General features: G+C 47.7%; 1 protein-coding gene across 7 annotated transcripts in view; it reads left to right on the top strand.

The window, feature by feature from the left end:
* Positions 1-14570, top strand: part of tox2 (TOX high mobility group box family member 2) — a 274812-nt gene that overhangs the window by 105904 nt on the left and 154338 nt on the right. The window contains exon 1 of one of the 7 annotated variants that reach the window (XM_070896487.1): positions 8885-8909. The exons of the other annotated variants lie outside the window; for them this stretch is intronic. The gene's annotated coding sequence lies outside the window, so the exon portion shown is untranslated. Of the gene's footprint in view, positions 1-8884; positions 8910-14570 lie in introns of those variants that run through there. 7 annotated transcript variants of the gene reach the window in all.

The following is a 14570-nucleotide window of genomic DNA, read 5'->3' as shown; positions in this document are numbered from 1 at the left end:
TTGTAATGTAGCGAATGCTTTGAATACTCTGTCCAAGTGTAGTCACCATGGTCACAGGCAATTTAGAGAAGAGCAATAAGGTTGATCCCTAGGGTTAAAGGCCTGGGTTGTGAGGAAAGATGGGATCTGAGAGTTGACCATTGTATATTCTAGTAAATGGTATGGAAAATGTGTATCTGGAAAATTATTTCTAACTAAATTGTGACAGTAGGAGAGTGGACAGTGGTTCAAATTTGTAAAAGGTAAATTTAGACCTGATGTCAGGAGGAGCCTCTTCACACAAAGAGCGATCAACACTTGGAATAAACTCTCAGACAGAGGCAAAAACCATGGAACGATTCAATAAACAATGAAACAGCACTCCTGGAGCAAGGGGCTGTCGAGCTGTTCTGGATGGATGAACTAAGATGAGCCAAATAGTCCTTATCTTTATTGCTCTTGTGGGTGACTAATCTAGTGGACCAAAACAATAACTCCCAACTGCTCTGCTAAGTCAGTGGTGTGCTTTGGTTTTCAGAATAAGGTTGCAGTCAAGATATGAATTATTAAGGATGCGAATGGACATTTTATCATTAATATTGATGCTTTTCAGAATGTAGTCTCTGTTCAGTGCCTACGGCTGTAATGGTTCTGCATTATCTCAACAATTGGCGTGCAGCACAATCTCACCAGCAGGGCCCACAGCGGGACCAATGGAACATATCCATTCTGCCAGTTGTGCCTTCATGAGTGGAATTGCCAAGTTGGGGCCAAATAAGGCCAGTTTCGTGCTTGTTATCCACTGGCTCAACATGTGGCTTTCTGCATCCATCAGTGAGATTCGATCTTCATCCTCTCAGTCTCAATTGGGTTCCCTTCGACCCCGAGCAGGTCACGCAGGTTAAAGGACAATATTCTAACACACTGTGACATGAGTCTCTTTGGGAAGTGGGGGAGTTAATCACATTGATGGAAAGCAAGAATGAAGAAATTGGGTCAGCTGCCTCATGGGGCTGTTAAAAGCTACTCCAATCAGGTATAAAAGATTCATGCACTTTAAAAACAAAAGAGCATTGTCTAATGCTTTCTCCCAGTTGTTTTTCATTGCTGGTTAAGATTTACAGCATCTGACAGTGTGCAGCAGTTATATGCAGTGTAGCAAATGTGTTCCGGCGATACCCTTATGCTTTGTTTCTTAAATCGTAACATTCACCAACACTGGAGCAGCTCAGAGCAAGGTTGTTGGAAGCGTACGGGGAGGAGATCAAAAATCAACCGACCTTATTTTTTTGTTGTACAATGGATTTTTCAAATTCTTTTCCAGTTACTTAAATTGCATGTCGCATTTCAAAGGAATTCTGTTTAAATAATGGTGCTCTATTAACACAGCCCCCCTCTCAGCAGCCTAAAACCCACCATCACTACAGAGTCAGTGCAACGGTTGTGACCTATCACCGCAGCTATACTTGCACAGAATGTCGATGTGTTGTGTGTCTCAGTATAGGCCAGCCTTTGCTGGTGAGATTGTCACTCTGAGATTAACTTGGTCTGAAAGCAATGTAGGTCAACGGGTAGATTCATTCAAAAATATTTTTGGGAAACACTGGCCGGGAAATTGTTTCGGCCTGAAGTAGGTGCTGTGCACGGAATGTGCAGCAGTGGGCGGAGGACAAGGCTCGGCTCATGTTGGGCCTCAAGTCTCATCAGCATATTTCCAGCGAGCATGTCTGCATCAAATATTCCCACGGCAACTATTCCGCAATTCATTGGTGATGGTCACCTCCACATATGTGTTGAAACCACGACCACAGATTAGTGCTTATTATTGGACCCTTGATATATTTCTCTTTCGCACATCTTGTTTTTCTGTGTAAGTTGAATTCGTTTTACAAATTGTTCAAAAAAAAAAGCTATAATATTGTCCTGGGTACAGGGAAATAGGTAAATGAAAAGCTTTGCACCAGCAGGGAGAGAAGACAATTAACCTGTGTCAGGGACAGAGGTGAAAGGATAGTGTTCTAATACGCTCCATCACCTAACCTCCGTCAAAGTGAGAAGATCAGTGTCTCTTTTTAACCAAGGTGGATTTAAATCCAGACCCAATGTTAAATGGGTAATAATCTTCGACACTGCAGCAATCAGTTTCCCATCAGAGGGGGAGAGTACTTCATCCTGCTGTCTGTACTGGATTCAAATGCAGATCCCAGCAGGTGTAAGGCCATGTTCCCCGGGACACTTGACTTTCACTCTGTGAATGTAGGTCAGATATAAGCTCAGATCATAAGGTGAAGCAACAGTGTTCCTGACACCGTGCAACATCTGTTTATTGTGTGTACCATACATTTGTGGCTTGTTGTCTCCTCTTGACCTCCTCTCCTCCACAGTCCATTGGATTGCATCTCCTGGCTTGCTGATATCTGTTGCAACAAAGTACTGTTACCATTGGTTTCTCCTCCCGTGGCCACACCTGGTACAAAGCACTCCAAGCCTTTCCATCCTACCCCTCAGCAATGTCACCGAGAAGTGTGAGCTTAACTTCCAAATGTGTGCCAACAAAACCCAGCTCTATTTTTCTGCAAGCTGTATAGATCCCAAGGATTTGCCTACTCTCTCCAATTGCCTAGCTGACATTAAGACTCTTCTTCACCAAAATTTCCTCCAGTATAATGCTGGCATAAGCAAAGCCATTCCTGCAGATCCCGCGAGCACTCGCATCAACTTCATCAACTAGATGCTGATCTTCAGTGATTCCGTTCAGTTTTCTTCCTCATACTCTTTCTCTTACCAAGGCCACTTTTTTTTTAACCCAGCTTCATAACCTCCCTCTGCCTACCGCTCCCCTGTTGCTGAAGCTCGGTGGGTACTGTTTAGCAATGCATGATTCGACTGCTCGGCAGCTCTCCTGCTGTTCTGCTCCTTCACAAACCATGACCTGTGCCCTAACTCAGGCAAAGTGTGCATCCTGCATCCCACCGTCCTTTCTATTCTCCACTGAATCCCCAAGATCCAACAAAGTAACTTCAATATCTTCAAGATTATTTCATGATAGAACAGAGGTGCGTACAATGTTAGTGCTCCATCTAGTTCTTTAAACATTTTGCTTCAGGTGCCATATTTATTGCTCATCCCAGGGTGCCCTGAGAAGGTGGGCGTGGACCATCTTTTAAACAGCTCCAATTCTGCTGCTGATGGTGCTCCAACGATGGTTTTGGGTAAGAAGTTAAACACGGTTTTAGGAAATAAAAAAAGGTATCAAAGTGACCATGAAGCTGTCGGACTGTCATAAAAACCCAACTGGTTCACTGATGTCCTTTTAGGGAAGGAAACCTGCCGTCCTTACCCGGTCTGGCCTATATGTGACTCCTGACATGGTTGATGCTTAACTGCCCCCTGAAGTGGCCCAGCAAGCCCCTCTGCGACAAAGAATTACAGCCTTCAGGGGTTGAGGAAGAGGGCCCATCACCATCTTCTCAGGAAACTAGGGGATGGGTAATAAATGCCGGCCTTGCCAGCAACGGTCACATCCCCAGAATGATTTTTTTAAATAGATTAAGCGGATGAAGAAATCATCAGGCGAACTGGGCTCATTGATCCAGAACTGAACAGCTACAATTCAACCCCACCTTTAAGGAGCTGGCTTTGTATCCACCGTTAGTTTGAATGGAATTGAATGTTTCAACTCATTTCATGTACCTTGTAACAAGGGTGAAAAGCCCTGACATAGCTAATGTGACCAGGGTAGGAAGATTGAATCGGTGGTGAAAAACAGTCGTGATGGATGTACACATGAAAATTATCATATGGAGATGTTTTTAACGGTATGTTCAAACTCATGATTCCCTTTTTGAAATAGGACAGAAACAAAGGCTCTGACATTAAGTGGATCAAGAGCAACTATGATTGTTTAATGCAAAAAAGTATTCAGAGAAAAATTACACAGTGCCAAATGATAGGGAGCGAGGGAAAGATCACCTTCGATTAATAGAGCAATTTCTGTGTGAGAACAGTGCAGAAACAGGCTAATGGAAGGTCATAAAAGATAATTAAACATGGCATGTGGAAAAAATTGCCGCACACACCCTGAGGCAGCTGTGGCATGAGAAAAACAGGGAGATATGGATGATGAGGTAGTGTAACCAGAAGCTGCAAGACTAGCACTAAACTAGAGCAAAACATCAGATGAGCAATGAATCAAAGAGATAAAACACTAGATAAATATCATTTCACCTTTAAGACAGCAACAAACTGGATATTTAAGGCAGGTGACTGGTGAATGCAAGGAATAAATGCAGATTGCTACAAAAGGTAACTCTAAAGAGATTGAGATTGTATTGGAGAGTGACTGCTTAGCCTAGCTGTGTGTTACAATCGGTAAAAGAAAGAACTTGCAGTTACATGGCATCTTTCATGACCTCAGAATGTCCCAAAGCGCTTCACAGCCAAATTATTCTTTTTTGGAGTGTTATCACTGTTGTAGTGTAGGGAAACGTAGCTGTTAATTTGTGCACAGCAAGCTCCCACAAACAGCAATGAGACAAATGACCAACTGTTTTAGTGATGTTAGTTGAGAGATAAATATTAGCCAGAATATCAGGAGAACTGCCCTGCTTTTCTTCACATAGTGCCATGGGATAATTTATGAGAGGGCAAATGGGAACTCGCATCCAAAAGACCGCACCTCCAACAGTGCGGCATTCTCTCAGTGCTGCACTGAAATGTCAGACTAGTTTGTTGCTCAAGTCGCTGGAGTGGGATTTGAACCCACAACCTTCTGACTCAGAGCAAGAGTGCGACCCACTGAGCCACAGCTGAATCTGTATTAAAATTGAAACCTATTGTTCCCACACCCTTCGTCCTCTCCCGCCTTTTCGGGCCCTCAAGGGCAGCATCCTGATTCTTTTATATGCAAGAAAGTAGACAAATGCGTGAGCAGGTTGTTTTATTAAAGTGTCCGGAAATACGGGTTTCATTGTATGTAGGAGTCCTGAGTGAAGTCCTTTTCAATTCAATCAAATAGTTGTTGGTTAAAGTGTCTGGCCAGTTTAGAGAATCTTTCAATATCCCTTCTCTCATTCTGAGTAATGACAATACTTCTGTTGTTGAGAAACATGCACTGGATATTGGCTTCACACAGGTTTTACATGGCCCCTTTGTGTGCTTGTAGTGAGGGAATTTGGTAAACATTTTTTCTCCCTCCTCTCTTCTGAAGGTGTGAAGATGCTCGTGTGCAATATCACAGGTGCCCAGCGTTTGTATCAGTGTCAGTTGATTGGCAATGGAGAGATACCTGACAGAGCATGTTGCGATACTCCCAGAGATATACCGGTGTTAGCAATGGAGGGATACCTGACAGAGCATGTTGGGATACTCCCAGAGATATACCAGTGTTAGCAATGGAGGGATACCTGACAGAGCATGTTGGGATACTCCCAGAGATATACCAGTGTTAGCAATGGAGGGATACCTGACAGAGCATGTTGGGATACTCCCAGAGATATACCAGTGTTAGCAATGAAGAGATACCTGACAGAGCATGGTAGAATACGCCCAGAGATATACCGGTGTTAGCAATGGAGAGATACCGGACATAGCTTGTTAGACTACGCCCAGAGATATACTTGTGTTGATAACAGAGATACCAGACCTGTGCTTACATTGCTATCAGCAATTCTGTGAGGGTATGTCCCAGACCTCTACAGCCACTGTAATGGGAAGTACCTCTGCCTTATCTGTACCATCAGGTACACCCATCTGATATGGAAATGAGCCGAACCCACATAAAGAGGAAGTTTGTGTGTTGGGCCGACCCAGTAGGTGAGGAAGAATTTGGTCAACAAACGTTGAACTAATAACCTGCTCTTAAAGATTTTAAATGAATGTGATTTAAAACATCTAAATATAAGGTGAAACCAAAATGCAAAGAGTTGATTTGCTCCTGGAATGTAGAAGCTGTTATGTGAAGAAAATAACAAATCTGATGAAATGACAATTTTGGAGAGTTCATTCAGAATGCAACTCTAGTAATAGTTATGTTTCATTAAAGGCAAAGAAAAGAACATTATCACCACATGAAGCTCTGATAGAAAACTGCTAAATATACAGGACCGATGGTTGAGTGCAGAGATGCAGGGAGGAAGAGCCTTGTACATGTAGATGGGGCATTGAGCGCTTGTTTTATCATGTATGGAGCAATTCCTGAACGCTGGGGATGTGAGGAACAAAGGCTGGCTGTGCGATGAAGGAATGAGAAAGCTGCCCCAAACTGAGTGAAGGAGGCAAACGACACTGATACCTGGCAGCACCTGGTGGTGGAACAAGTAGTAGTCTTGCCCTTTGTGTAATGCAAGGCACCCTGAGTACCAAAGAGAATAGGAAGAGAAGACAAGTAAATCATGCGGTAGGATTTGTTGGTGCCACGCTTTGGTTGTAGCCTGTAGTTTGTAGGATTTGAGAGAGGTAAAGAGACCCGCAGTGAAAGAATGAATTAAAGTAGAAGACAACACCGACTCTCGATTTGAACATTATTGAGAATGTAGGAAAGAGGAAGAGCGTGTCAGGTGGTATAGTCGGAGTCTTGGCGGGAAACACGAGAGGAAAGTTCAGAGTAACGGTGAGCATAATTGTATTGATGATAAGGAGAGAAGAAATGATGTGATGAGAGAGAACGTTCAAGGTCGTACCAACAACTGGCCTTCAAGCAAGAGCCACTCAGAGTCATATTGGGTTCCATGACAAAGGGCAGGAGATAAATAATATTATTTTACTTCTGCAAGCTTATTTCAAATATCTGACATCAAATCAAATAATGAGGTAATTCTGGAATGAAGGTGTCATTTTATTTTTGATGGGGTTTGATGCATCCTTTATGAAATCATTTGTTTAGATTATACCTTGACCAATAAAACCTTTGACCACTTCAATTTATTTTTTAAATGTTGCTGTTATGAAAGCCTCACAAATAACTTATTTTGATGGGTTTTGAATGTGGCTTTTTCTATCCCCATCCCTCCGTGCTTGCTTGGTTACTGGACACCTGAACATGCACCTCATTGAGCTCATGTACTGGGCTTGTCACAGTTTGCAGGTGCGGTACTGATGAACGTGTAGTGCCTGGGTCTTTTAATGAGACCATGGGTTCCCACACAGGACTGTGCTGTGCACTGACCTCTATAATCCTCAATGGTCAGGATTATGTAGCATCTGTACCCGAACAGCTGGACTGCATCCAGGCAATGATCCGAGTCTTGGTTCATTGTTGCAACTGCACTATGTCGTGAGACCACATGTCGAATCTTTTAAAGTCAGAAGTAGCACCTTTCTTAAAACTCCTTTGGTCTGCTTGCTCTGTTTTTAGTCTGCCTGATGAATGAGCCCACAAAATCCCACTGTGATGGCGCTCCCATACCACTTTGCGTTATCCTCTGCATTTAATAAGCCCCATGTACTGGGACGGGCTCATGTCACACACCAGGAACGGCAGGGAAGGGAATCGAGGCCGTTTATTCTCATCAAGAACCGCTGTGAGTGTAAAAATAAATTCTTGAATTTAGATACAAAGGGTTGTCTCAACTGGTTCCAACAATAGTATTTACAGGCTTCATGAATCACACAGCCCAGGAGCAGGCCACTCAGCCCATCGAGCCTGTGCTGGCTCTGTGACAGGGCGATCCAATCAGTCCCACTCCCCCGCTCTTTCCCCACAGCCCTGTGAATTTTCCTATCCAACTCCCCTTTGAAAACTACGATTGAATCTACTTCCTTTCAGGCAGCGCGTTCCAGATCATAACAACTCGCTGCATAAAAACATTATGCTCTTTTCCCTTTTGGTTCTTTTACCAATTATTTTATATGAATATCCTCTGGTTACTGATCCTCCCGCCACTGGAAACAGTGTCTCCTTATTTACTCGATCAAACCCTCTCATCATTTTCAACAGCTCTGATAAATCTCTTAACCATCTGTGCTCTAAAGAGAACAACCCCAACTTCTCCAGTCTCGCCACATAGCTGCAGTAAAATAAGTGCACAGCTCGATATGTTACTGAGCCATACAGATCAGGGAGGTAGTTTTATAAAATCACACTCCCACCACAGAGCATATCAGGAATTTGGGCATACGCTGCCCACAGGTTTCCATCCATTCCCAATACATGGGATCCCTGGAGTCGTGGCTCCAAGCCCCGTAGTACGGGCACGTTTGCCCACAGAGCCCGGGGCCGTGGAGGGGGGTATCAGCCAGGGTTTCACCTGATCACTATCAGGAGCTGCTGCTGGGAGTGTGCACGTGGGAAGACCCGGGCTTAGCTGCGATCCTTCCCCAGTGGAATATCCTGATGACACTCGCTGTCTAAGCTCAATGGGGAGCTTGGATAAAGCACCAGAGGACAGCCAGCACCCACGGAGTGGAGGGGAAAGAACCAAGCTCTCCGACAGCAATAGGGAATTATTCACTCAGGAAACGTGACTGACAGGCTGCCTGCTTGCCATCACTTACTCTGGAGTCCTGTTTTAATAACTTGCTTCTGGCTTTGTTCCGAGAAGCATGTAATCTAATTGATCCTTTAGTTGTACGATGTCCCTGATTAATATTATCTGTGTAGTCAACAAAGGTGAGTTAATTAATTATACACCAACATGACTGGCTGCCTTGTAAGGTGATTAAAAATGCATTTACAAAGGAAAGTTACACTTCAGTAATGACGTTAGTTGCTATATTTTCTCTTTTTATTACAGCTTTTCTCTACTCATTTCCCATATCTTTGACTGCAGCATCTTCTCCAATGCGTGTGAGACTCCTGTCTTAGTTTTCTCCCCTCGTCTTCTGAACAAATTTTAACCCTGCGTGTACTGTGACCAACAAAAAGGAATCGAATGAATAAGATGCCAAGGACACCTCAGCCTTATGATATCTTTCGCCTTTGATGGAGTGCAGTTAAGTGAATTCTGTTTACAATAGCAGCAGGGAGCACAGGTAGTTATCCAGGATATATGGTCTTTCCACAGAGTCAGAGCTGCAGCAGTGCATCACCGGGCTGCAGTTAGCTGCTCATCGCTGAAACTGCACTCTGGGTACTTTCCGCATTTGTTTATCCTTCTGCCTGCTACCTGCAGATTCTTACTCTGTTCTCAAAAGACTTCTAAACTTCCAACAGTCTCACTATTAAAGAACATCTTTCAAAGCATCTGAAGAGGAATAGCGTTGAAAGTTATGGGGATAAGTATAGGCAGAGATATCAAACTATTTGTGGTTGAATAGTGCGGATACGGGGATGAAGTCCGTGATAGGAGAGAGTGTACGTGGGCTGAGGGAGAGGAGAGTGTACGTGGGCTGAGGGAGAGGAGAGTGTACGTGGGCTGAGGGAGAGGAGAGTGTACGTGGGCTGAGGGAGAGGAGAGTGTACGTGGGCTGAGGGAGAGGAGAGTACGTGGGCTGAGGGAGAGGAGAGTGTACGCGGGCTGAGGGAGAGGAGAGTGTACGTGGGCTGAGGGAGAGGAGAGTGTACGTGGGCTGAGGGAGAGGAGAGTGTACGCGGGCTGAGGGAGAGGAGAGTACGTGGGCTGAGGGAGAGGAGAGTGTACGCGGGCTGAGGGAGAGGAGAGTGTACGTGGGCTGAGGGAGAGGAGAGTGTACGTGGGCTGAGGGAGAGGAGAGTGTACACGGGCTGAGGGAGGGGAGAGTGTACACGGGCTGAGGGAGAGGAGAGTGTACGTGGGCTGAAGGAGGGGAGAGTATACGTGGGCTGAGGGAGAGTGTACTGGGCTGAGGGAGAGGAGAGTGTACACGGGCTGAGGGAGAGGAGAGTGTACGTGGGCTGAAGGAGGGGAGAGTATACGTGGGCTGAGGGAGAGTGTACGTGGGCTGAGGGAGAGGAGAGTGTACACAGGCTGAGGGAGGGGAGAGTGTACGTGGGCTGAAGGAGGGGAGAGTGTACGTGGGCTGAGGGAGAGGAGAGTGTACGTGGGCTGAGGGAGAGGAGAGTGTACGTGGGCTGAGGGAGAGGAGAGTGTACGTGGGCTGAGGGAGAGGAGAGTGTACGTGGGCTGAGGGAGAGGAGAGTGTACGTGGGCTGAGGGAGGGGAGAGTGTACACGGGCTGATGGAGGGGAGAGTGTACACGGGCTGAGGGAGAGGAGAGTGTACATGTGCTGAGGGAGGGGAGAGTGTAGACGGGCTGAGGGAGGGGAGAGTGTACACGGGCTGATGGAGGGGAGAGTGTACACGGGCTGAGGGAGAGGAGAGTGTACACGGGCTGAGGGAGGGGAGAGTGTACATGTGCTGAGGGAGGGGAGAGTGTAGACGGGCTGAGGGAGGGGAGAGTGTACATGTGCTGAGGGAGGGGAGAGTGTACATGGGCTGAGGGAGGGGATTCAGTGAGTGGGGAGAGTCTGGGCTAGGGCGAGTGCCCCTGGAGGAATAGACTGGGCGTGTTCAATTACCTTCACTCATCCCGTGCTTTTTTATGTTACACTGATGTTGAGTGTGAGGGATTCACATTAAATTAATTTGCATGAAATTCATCTCATGCTGCAAAAATATATCTGGCTTTGCAGGAGGTTTTTTTGTGTATGGTAGCAACTTTAAATATTGGTTGCCATGGCAATTACATCTGTGTGACATCATTGTGGGAGCTGAGTTGAGGGCAGTCAGTCAATCCAAAGATGATGATTTTAAAAAACAGTAAGCCAATCAGATCCATAGTGATCACAGCTTGACCAACCGGCCCAATCAGATCCATAGTGATCACAGCTCGACCAACGTGCCCAATCAGATCCATAGTGATCATAGCTCGACCAACCGGCCCAATCAGATCCATAGTGATCACAGCTCGACCAACCGGCCCAATCAGATCCATAGTGATCACAGTTTGACCAACCGGCCCAATCAGATCCATAGTGATCACAGCTTGACCAACCGGCCCAATCAGATCCATAGTGATCACAGCTTGACCAACCGGCCCAATCAGATCCATAGTGATCACAGCTCGACCAACCGGCCCAATCAGATCCATAGTGATCACAGCTCGACCAACCGGCCCAATCAGATCCATAGTGATCACAGCTCGACCAACGTGCCCAATCAGATCCATAGTGATCATAGCTCGACCAACCGGCCCAATCAGATCCATAGTGATCACAGCTCGACCAACGTGCCCAATCAGATCCATAGTGATCACAGCTCGACCAACCGGCCCAATCAGATCCATAGTGATCACAGCTCGACCAACGTGCCCAATCAGATCCATAGTGATCACAGCTCGACCAACCGGCCCAATCAGATCCATAGTGATCACAGCTCGACCAACCGGCCCAATCAGATCCATAGTGATCACAGCTCGACCAACCAGCCCAATCAGATCCATAGTGATCATAGCTCAACCAACCGGCCCAATCAGATCCATAGTGATCACAGCTCGACCAATGTGCCCAATCAGATCCATAGTGGGGACTTCAAGGGGCCAAAATTGGCCCCCTTTGCGCCCTGATAGGGCTGCTCGGAGGCACAAACAGGGTGCAAATGCCCCTGAGATTTTGGGGGCAATTTGAAGTTATCGCTGCACCCCAGGATTGGTTTTGCAGGCTGGCACGCATCTAGTGACCAGTATCGCCTTTATTTTTTGTCGGCCGACTCACTGTCGGCCCGACAATGGCAGCCCTTGTCTCGACTGGGCCACCATAATTCAGCCCGGCATTCCTCTTTGGGTGGGTGGAGTTTGTCACTGCTGGCCCAGTGGTGGCCAGCAAAGATCCTGCAGAGTCTGCAGCGGCCCTCCCCTTTAACTGAGGGGGGGGGAAGTTGTCGTGCGTTAGCGTCACGCTGAACATTCACATGACCTCTGCACTGCACTGACACCTCGGGATCGCCTGAGACAGTGTCTGAGACAGTCTGGGACAGTCTGAGACAGTGCCTGAGACAGTCTGAGACAGTGTCTGCGACAGTGCCTGAGACAGTGTCTGGGACAGTCTGAGACAGTGTCTGGGACAGTGTCTGGGACAGTGTCTGAGGCAGTCTGAGACAGTGCCTGAGACAGTGTCTGAGACAGTCTGAGACAGTCTGAGACAGTGTCTGAGACAGTCTGGGACAGTCTGAGACAGTGCCTGAGACAGTGTCTGGGACAGTGACTGGGACAGTGTCTGGGACAGTCTGAGACAGTGCCTGAGACAGTGTCTGGGACAGTCTGGGACAGTCTGAGACAGTGCCTGAGACAGTCTGAGACAGTGTCTGCGACAGTGTCTGGGACAGTGTCTGGGACAGTCTGAGACAGTGCCTGAGACAGTGTCTGGGACAGTGACTGGGACAGTCTGAGACAGTGCCTGAGACAGTCTGAGACAGTGTCTGCGACAGTGCCTGAGACAGTGTCTGGGACAGTGTCTGGGACAGTCTGAGACAGTGCCTGAGACAGTGTCTGGGACAGTCTGAGACAGTGTCTGTGACAGTGTCTGGGACAGTGTCTGGGACAGTCTGAGAAAGTGTCTGGGACAGTGTCTGAGACAGCGTCTGAGACAGTGTCTGAGACAGCGTCTGAGACAGTGTCTGAGACAGTCTGAGACAATGTCTGAGACAGTCTGAGACAGTGTCTGAGACAGTGTCTGGGACAGTCTGAGACAGTGTCTGGGACAATGTCTGGGACAGTCTGAGAAAGTGTCTGGGACAGTGTCTGAGACAGTGTCTGAGACAGCGTCTGAGACAGTGTCTGCGACAGTGTCTGAGACAGTGTCTGAGACAGTGTCTGGGACAGTGTCTGAGACAGTGCCTGAGACAGTGTCTGGGACAGTGTCTGGGACAGTCTGAGACAGTGTCTGGGACAGTGTCTGGGACAGTCTGAGAAAGTGTCTGTGACAGTGTCTGAGACAGCGTCTGAGACAGTGTCTGGGACAGTCTGACACAGCTTCAGAGACAGTCTAAGACAGTGTCTGAGACAGTGTCTGAGTCAGTGTCTGAGAAAGTGTCTGGGACAGTGCCTGAGACAGTGTCTGGGACAGTCTGAGACAGTGTCTGGGACAGTCTGAGACAGTGTCTGGGACAGTGTCTGAGGCAGTGTCTGTGACAGCGTCTGGGACAGTCTGAGACAGTATCTGGGACAGTCTGAGACAATGTCTGGGACAGTGTCTGTGACAGCATCTGGGACAGTCTGAGACAGTGTCTGAGACAGTGTCTGAGACAGTGTCTGGGACAGTGTCTGGGACAGTCTGAGACAGTGTCTGAGACAGTGTCTGAGACAGTGTCTGGGACAGTGTCTGGGACAGTCTGAGACAGTGTCTGGGACAGTCTGAGACAGTGCCTGGGACAGCGCCTGAAACAGCGTCTGAGACAGTGTCTGAGACAGTGTCTGGGACAGTGTCTGAGACAGTATCTGGGACAGTCTGGGACAGTCTGAGACAGTGCCTGAGACAGTGTCTGAGTCAGTGTGTGAGACAGCGTCTGAGACAGTATCTGGGACAATGTCTGAGACAGTCTGAAATAGTGTCTGAGACAGCATCTGAGACAGTGTCTGAGACAGTGTCTGAGACAGCGTCTGAGACAGTTTCTGAGACAGTGCCTGAGACAGTGTCTGGGACAGTGTCTGGGACAGTCTGAGACAGTGAGACAGTGTCTGAGGCAGTGTCAGGGACAGTGTCTGAGACAGTGTCTGAGACAGTGTCTGGGACAGTGTCTGGGACACTCTGAGACAGTGTCTGAGACAGTGTCTGAGACAGTGTTTGGGACAGTGTCTGGGACAGTCTGAGACAGTGTCTGAGACAGTGTCTGAGACAGTGTCTGAGACAGTGTCTGGGACAGTCTGAGACAGTGTCTGGGACAGTCTGAGACGGTGCCTGAGACAGTGTCTGCATCAGTGTCTGAGACAGTGTCTGAGACAGTGTCTGAGACAGTGTCTGGGACAGTCTGAGACAGTGTCTGAGACAGTGTCTGAGACAGTGTCTGGGACAGTGTCTGGGACAGTCTGAGACAGTGCCTGAGACAGCATCTGGGACAGTGTCTGAGACAATCTGAGACAGTGCCTGGGACAGCGCTTGAAACAGCGTCTGAGACAGTGTCTGAGACAGTATCTGGGACAGTGTCTGAGACAGTATCTGGGACAGTGTCTGGGACAGTCTGAGACAGATTCTGAGACAGTGTCTGAGACAGTGTCTGAGACAGTGTCTGAGACAGTGCCTGAGAAAGTGTCTGAGACAGTGTCTGGGGCAGCGTCTGAGACAGTGTCTGAGACAGCGTCTGGGACAGTGTCTGAGACAGCGTCTGGGACAGTCTGAGACAGTGTCTGGGACAGTGTCTGAGGCAGTGTCTGTGACAGCGTCTGGAACAGTCTGAGACAGTATCTGGGACAGTCTGAGACAGTGTCTGAGACAGTCTGAGACAGTGTCTGGGACAGTGTCTGTGACAGCATCTGGGACAGTCTGAGACAGTCTGAGACAGCGTCTGGGACAGTCTGAGACAGTCTGCGACAGTGTCTGAGACAGTCTGAGACAGTGTCTGGGACAGCGCTCCATCTCGTTTGAGGGACACAATTGGCAATTCCCCGCTGGGGGCGGGTGTACCTGCCGGGGCGAGAACTGATCCGGCCCGGAAGGTTACCAATCTGTGTGCAGTTGCCAA

Source organism: Pristiophorus japonicus, chromosome 12 (genome assembly GCF_044704955.1).
Source record: "Pristiophorus japonicus isolate sPriJap1 chromosome 12, sPriJap1.hap1, whole genome shotgun sequence".
NCBI classification, from domain to species: Eukaryota; Metazoa; Chordata; class Chondrichthyes; family Pristiophoridae; genus Pristiophorus; species Pristiophorus japonicus.
This window is presented reverse-complemented; position numbering and strand designations above follow the sequence as displayed.